Source organism: Manis pentadactyla, chromosome 9 (genome assembly GCF_030020395.1).
Source record: "Manis pentadactyla isolate mManPen7 chromosome 9, mManPen7.hap1, whole genome shotgun sequence".
Lineage (NCBI taxonomy): Eukaryota > Metazoa > Chordata > Mammalia > Pholidota > Manidae > Manis > Manis pentadactyla.
Window position 1 is genome coordinate 7,657,163 of NC_080027.1, and position 6,109 is coordinate 7,663,271.

General features: G+C 55.1%; 1 long non-coding RNA gene across 1 annotated transcript; it reads right to left on the reverse strand.

The window, feature by feature from the left end:
- Nucleotides 1–303: 303 nt before the first annotated feature.
- Nucleotides 304–4,997, reverse strand: LOC130684772 (uncharacterized). The gene is made up of 2 exons (XR_008999098.1): nucleotides 4,739–4,997; nucleotides 304–2,466 (listed from the first exon to the last, which is right to left on the reverse strand). It is a non-coding gene; the product is annotated as an uncharacterized LOC130684772 (long non-coding RNA).
- Between the last annotated feature and the right edge of the window lie 1,112 nt (nucleotides 4,998–6,109).

The window sequence follows — 6,109 nt, forward strand, 5'->3', positions numbered from 1 at the left end:
AGCAGAGGCTGGAGCCATGGCAGCGCCAAGGACAGAGGTCCGGAGGACAGCTGTGCAGGACGACTGTGCGGACAGAGGGGCCCAGAGGCAGAGACCAGCTCGCTGCCTGCAGACTCGCTCTGAGTGAACGGGATTCTAGTGACTGACCTGCCACCTGGAAATAAAGTTGGGCATAACCCTTTCACCCCAAGAACGTTTTACTGTCATTTTCTTTGGTCACACTGAATCCATACTGAACTTGCCAGGGGCTGAAACCCATTGGCAAGACAGCATGCAAGGGTTGAATGGAAAAAAGCGAAGCAAACCTTGGAGATTTTCTTTATCATCTTGAAGAGGAAGGACAGGACCATAAAGAAAGACTGATGGATTCAACTCCTCAGGGAACTAAAAATGCCTGCTTGTCATTGCAGTCCCGCCTCATCTGAGGTCTTGCTTTCCTGTCTGTTACCTGCGGTCAGCCACGGTGGGAGAGCAGAGGCCCCTCCTTACCGTGCCAGGTGAGTGGCCGCCTCGTGCTGCATCTGGTGCCGCCACCCGCACCTGCTTGGTCTCATCACGCGGTTGTTTGTCATCCTGTCATTACGAGAAGGGTGAGTGCAGCACAATGAGATTCTTTGGGAGAGAGAAACCACATGCACGGAGCTTTTATTACAGTACGCTGTTAACAATTACTGTTTTGTGATTATTGTTTATCTCTTCCTGTGCCTAATTTGTAAATTAAACTTCATCATAAGGATGTATGTATAGGAAAAAATACAGTGTGAATGGGGTTCTGTACTATCCATGATTTGGGGCACCCACTGGGGTTTTGGAATATGTCCCCCAAAGATAAAGGGGGCTGCCATATAAATAAATTTAAAAGACAGATGACCCCTTCTGAGATGTTAGGTGAAGGGAATGAAGTTTTGGGTAAACAGAAGGTGCCCCTAGGGTGCTTGTCCCCCTAGACTGCGTGCATCTCCTGTCCTTGAACAACTTGCTTCGCTGGGTAAACTGCTCCAAGCTTTGTTGCCTTCTGTTTTCCATTTTTGTTGTGCAGCTAGAACCTGCCACAGTTTGTCCTTGAGGGGAAGGCCCCGCAGAGGTCCAGGCCGGGGGCAGGGCCGGGTAATCAGACTTGAGTTTTCAGGTGCTGCTCCATCTGCCTGGGCTGGAGGGTCTGGAGGTGGGAACAGGGAGCCCATTCAGGGGTGACTCGAGTGGGGGAGGGAGCAGCCCGGATGGTGTGTGATGGAGGCAAGAGCAGGGGGTGGGCTCCAGGCTCCCAGAGCCTGGCATTGAATGGAGCATGAGAGGGGAAGATGCCTTGGAGGTCCCAGAGGGTGTCCAGTGAGGGAGGAGCCGGCTGGCCGGGGACAGGTGAGCAGGGGTCAGGCCCTGGAAGAAGAGGACGCCGGGCCTGCGAGGACACCAAGAAGCAGGGGCCCACCGAGGTGACAGCACAGAAGGCAAACCCTGTGCCTGCCGCCCACCCGGGTCTCCTGGGAATATGTACCAAGTGCAGGAACCCAGGCCCTGCCCCAGAGTCTGATTCAGGCCTGGGGTGAGCCCAGGAATTGCGCACTGCCCCAAGGCAGAATGCCTATTTAATCACCAGCTGGAACTACTCCTCACTGCCCTCAGCTCTCACCTCCTAGTCCCCACGGAACCGTGAGCGGAGGGGAGGAGGCATCAGGGCCCCAGGGGTGGTTCCGGCTCCTCCAGAGTCTCCGCCAGCCCCGCAATCCCCCAGGGACAAGGACAGGGAGGCCGTGTTCCCTGGGGCGGGTCACCTGTAGGGGTAGGGGGTGCTGAGCCCTGGAGTTCAAACTGGCCCTCCTCCTAAGTGCTGGGCTGGGGGTTGGGGGTTTTGTTTGGTTTTTATGTCATCTGACAGGCTCTGTCATCCAGTTTGTAAAACAAACAGGGTGTGATTCACCTGTCTCCCTGTCTGGACTCGGGGACCACAGGAGGCTCCCGGCCTCCTCAGGAGGAGACGTTGGGCTGCCTCTGACACCCACTGTGTCCCCTCAGCTGGGCCACGAGTCCCTAAGGCTGGGGGGCTCCAGTGCTGGGACCTACACAAGGGCGTGGCCCCACTGATAAGGGGTCCCACCTTTGCCTATGAGCACTCAGAGGTTACTGGTATTAACTCCCCCACCCTGCATCTCCTATGTGTAAAGTTGGGGTGCTTCCATCTTCCCCTTGGGCTGCCATGAGACAAGTCATTTGCCAAGTTACAAGGTGGAGCTGGGACTGGAACTGGAGCCTCCTTGCTCCAGACCCATGCGATTTCCAGGACACCTAACTTGCAGAGAAGGGGCCTTTTGAGCTGGGTTTCGTAGGATGTGCAGGGGTCACGCAGATGGTGAGAGGTTCGGGCACAGGGAGAAGCAAACGCAAAGGCCGGGAAACAGGGGCCTGCTCAGGAGGCAGCAGCAGGTCAGTGGGGCTGGCTCCAGGCGGGTTCAGGAGGGTATGTGCAGCCTGCAGGGAAAGGAAAGGCCTGGATTTTATCTTCTAGACAAAAAGGAGCCAGCAACATATTTTCAGCAGGGCAATGCCATGCTTACATGTGTGGTTCACCTTATTAGAGACCCAGTAAATCTATTTGATCATCAGAAAATGAGAAAATGAAGGAAGAGCTAGAGGGCCAAGGCCGTCTTGAGGGAACGCAGAGTACCGCCTGCAGGACTCGCGCCTCCCGTGAGGCTGCAGAGCAGTGTTGGCCGTGTTCAAACTGCTTCGAGGGCTTGCCTCTCACAGCAGTCTCTCAGGACTGGGCCTGTAGCTGAGGGATGTTGTTTTCCCCCTGTGACAGCTAAGGAAATGGAGGTGCAGGTGAGTTGGGGTTCTCCCAGGGGACGTGGAAGAGTGAGGTCGTGTTCATTCTGGCAGTCAGAGAGCTCACACCCTGCAGAACTTTCTAGTTCCCAGACAGGCACAGCAGGTCCAGAAGTGGCCCAGCCCAGGGCAGGGGCAGGCCCCTCCCAGCCCACGTCCTGCCCAGGGCCTCCAGGGGAAGGCTGCCCCACAGACCCAGGGTGGTCACTGGGGGGCATGTGAGTGGCCAGGTGGCTCTGCCCAGCACACAAGCAACCCCAAAAGCTGAAATAAGGCTTGTGTGTGCTCCAGAAATACTCGCTGCAAGCACTGGCCAGCGCCGGGAATACACCTGTCTGCTGGGTTTCTGCCCGGAGAAGTCAGGGTGGAGCATGGAGAGCCACTCTTCAGGTTTCTGCACCCTTTTATTTTGGAAAATTGAACCCTCCCCACCAGGACCTGCTGCCCCACAGAAGGATGGCCTTGTTCCCTCCAACTCTTGCCAGAGAAAGTTTGGGCACCGAAGCAGGAGAGCGCCCTCCTGTTCTCTGCCCCAGCACCCTTCGCCTGCCAGCATTGCCCTGGACATTGGGCCGGCCAGCATGCAGCAGACAGAGGTGGGAGAAGCGGCCAGCTAGGCATGGACCTGTTCTGCTGTTTACAAGCTGAGGCCATGGAACAGCCTCCCCACACTGTACAATGCGGACAGAACAGTGACAGTGAGGACACAAGGGGACAGTGTGGACAGGGCCAGCGCCTCACCCCAGATACATGTGGGATCTCATCCTAAACGTGAAACCCGACTCCCCACCCCCTGGGCCTCAGGTTGACACCTCATTTATTTTTCTGTATTCACAGCATGTTTCCCAAAATCTCAGGGCATCCAGGGCCAGCTTGGCAATTTGTGCCTTAGCCATGGGCCACCTGTCCTTTTATTGACTTTCCTTTAAAATGACTCTTTCCCCACTTAATTTTAGGAAAAAAGGAAACTTAATGTCTCTGTCACAAAGTAAGCCATCTGTCTGTACTAGACGTGGCTAGTGTTCCCAGCACCTTTTCACACTAAGAAGGGTGTGAAGCGTGGAGCTTTACATGAGCTCTCTGACTTTTAGATAAGTGGATGGCTGCCCAGAATCCAGGCTGTATTTTCCAACCCACCTTGCAGCAAGGTGTGGTCATTCAACTGAAGTCCTGCATGTGAACAGGAATGTGAGGTGGAACTTCCTACAGGTGTATCCATAAAGGGTGGGGATATGCCCTTCAGCATCCCCCTCTTCCTTCCTTCTGGCTGGAATGCATGCAGGAGAGCTGGAGTACTGACAGCTGTGTTGGACCGTGGAGGCATGAAGCAAGAAGACAGGAGCCTGAGTTCCTGATGGTCTTGGAGCCTCCTTGCCGGCTCTGGAAGGCTAACCTACAGACTGCACTTGGGTGTAAGCAATCAGCTGCTCTCCCTGAAGCACTGTGATTTGGGGGTTGCTGCTGCTTGCCACAAACCTGATACCCACTGAAACCCAGTATCACGGAGTAAGCAGAAGGTGACTGTAAAAATGCAGTGGAAAAATAATATTGTGAAACTATTGTTAAGTCAGCCGCCCCTCAAGGCTCCGAACCGAAGGGCTGCTCTCTTTGTTAAAGGAGACATTAGTCATCATTTGCCCAATACTGAATCTCAGTTTGTTCAGGACCAACTGATAATTGAAAAGGGAAGGACTTTCTCACCATGTGACTCAACGCTATCTTGTGCCAGGTCCCTTACCTCACTGCCACCTAAAACCATCTGGCTGTACACGCCCCGCCCCGCAGGCTGAAAGCACGGTGCTTTAGGATAATGCCTGCATTCCTGCATTCCCTGCCTAAGAAATGGGCTGATGATCCCATTATCTATTTCTGCATAACAAACCACCCCCAAAACTTAGTGGCTTAAAATACCGACCCCGCTCCTGCGTCCTGGGTTCGTGGAGGTTGGGACTCCGGAGGGGCTGGGCCAGAGGGTCTGGCTCCATGTCTCTGGCTTGGCCTTCCTCCCAGCATGACAGCTGAATCGTCTGCCAGCTGGCTCTTGGCATCTGTCCCTTCTGCTTCTACCCTTCCCTGGTTGGCTTGCACCCTTTTTATAACCCACAGGAAGAGACCCTCAAGAGACAGCGGGAAAAACCAAAGAGCTATCGGTTCCCTTGGGGTGGCCACCCACCAGGCGGAGTGCGTGATGGGTCACGTAGGCCCAGGTAGGTGAGCGGCGAGGACACGCCCTGGGAGCCGGGCACCCAGAACGGGCGCTCCCGTAAGCTGGGTGAGCACACGGCGGCCACCCCATCCCAAGTGCAATCTCCATCCTCATCGGCGAGGCAGCCTCCCTATAGATATGCCCCTCCTAGGGCCAGCATTTCTGGTGTCCACCTGGCCAGTTCTTGATCCCTGACAACAGAGAGTGTGAAAGGCCAGAGGCAGCGGACCCCACTTGGAGTCCCTTCCATGACTCCCGTCTACTGGGTGGAATAGTGCTCCACAAAAAAGCAAGTGCCCCTGTGGCCTCCAACGGGGACCTTATTCGGAAACGGGGTCTTTGCAGACGTGATCAAGTTAGGGTGAGGTCACCCTGGAGTAGGGTGGGCCCCAGAGCCAAGGACTGCTGTCCTTTTAAGAAGAGGAAATTTGGACAGAAAGACACACAAGGGAAACTGTCGCGTGACGACAGAGGCAGATTGGAGTGACGAGTCCCAGGAATCCCAGGATGTGGCTGGAATCCCAGGATCAGCAGCCGTCACTGGAAACTAGGAGAGAGGGAACAGGCTTTCCTCAAGAGCCTTCAGAAGGAACCGGCCCTGCTGGACACTAATTTCAGGGCTTCTGGGCCCCAGAACTGTGGGAAAATACCTCTCTGTTGCTTTGAGCCCCTCAGTTTGGTTATTTGTCAAAGCAGCCAGGGACACTCATCCACACCCCCTGCCCCACCCCACCGCCTACTCCTGACCAGAGCCACCCCGCGACCCCCGTTCTCCATGCCCCCTGGCTGCCCATCAGCCCCAAACTGTGGCAGGAAAAAGAAAAGGGTTTTCCTCTTTAAAAAGCACCTGGAAGGCCAGGTACTTCCCCAGGTGATCGCACGCTACAGTCTGCAGGGTCATCACTTCGTTTGCCGGTGCACCTAAGCCACGTGGTCTCATGTGTCCCTGCAAATGCTTCCTAACCGAATAATGTGGTTTCCCAGAGACTGCCGTCAGGAGTGGTCACCTCACCTGCATCCCTTTCATTAGTGACAATAATCTTGGAGGAAACCTTAGCTGCCCTATTGACAAAGTGGGGC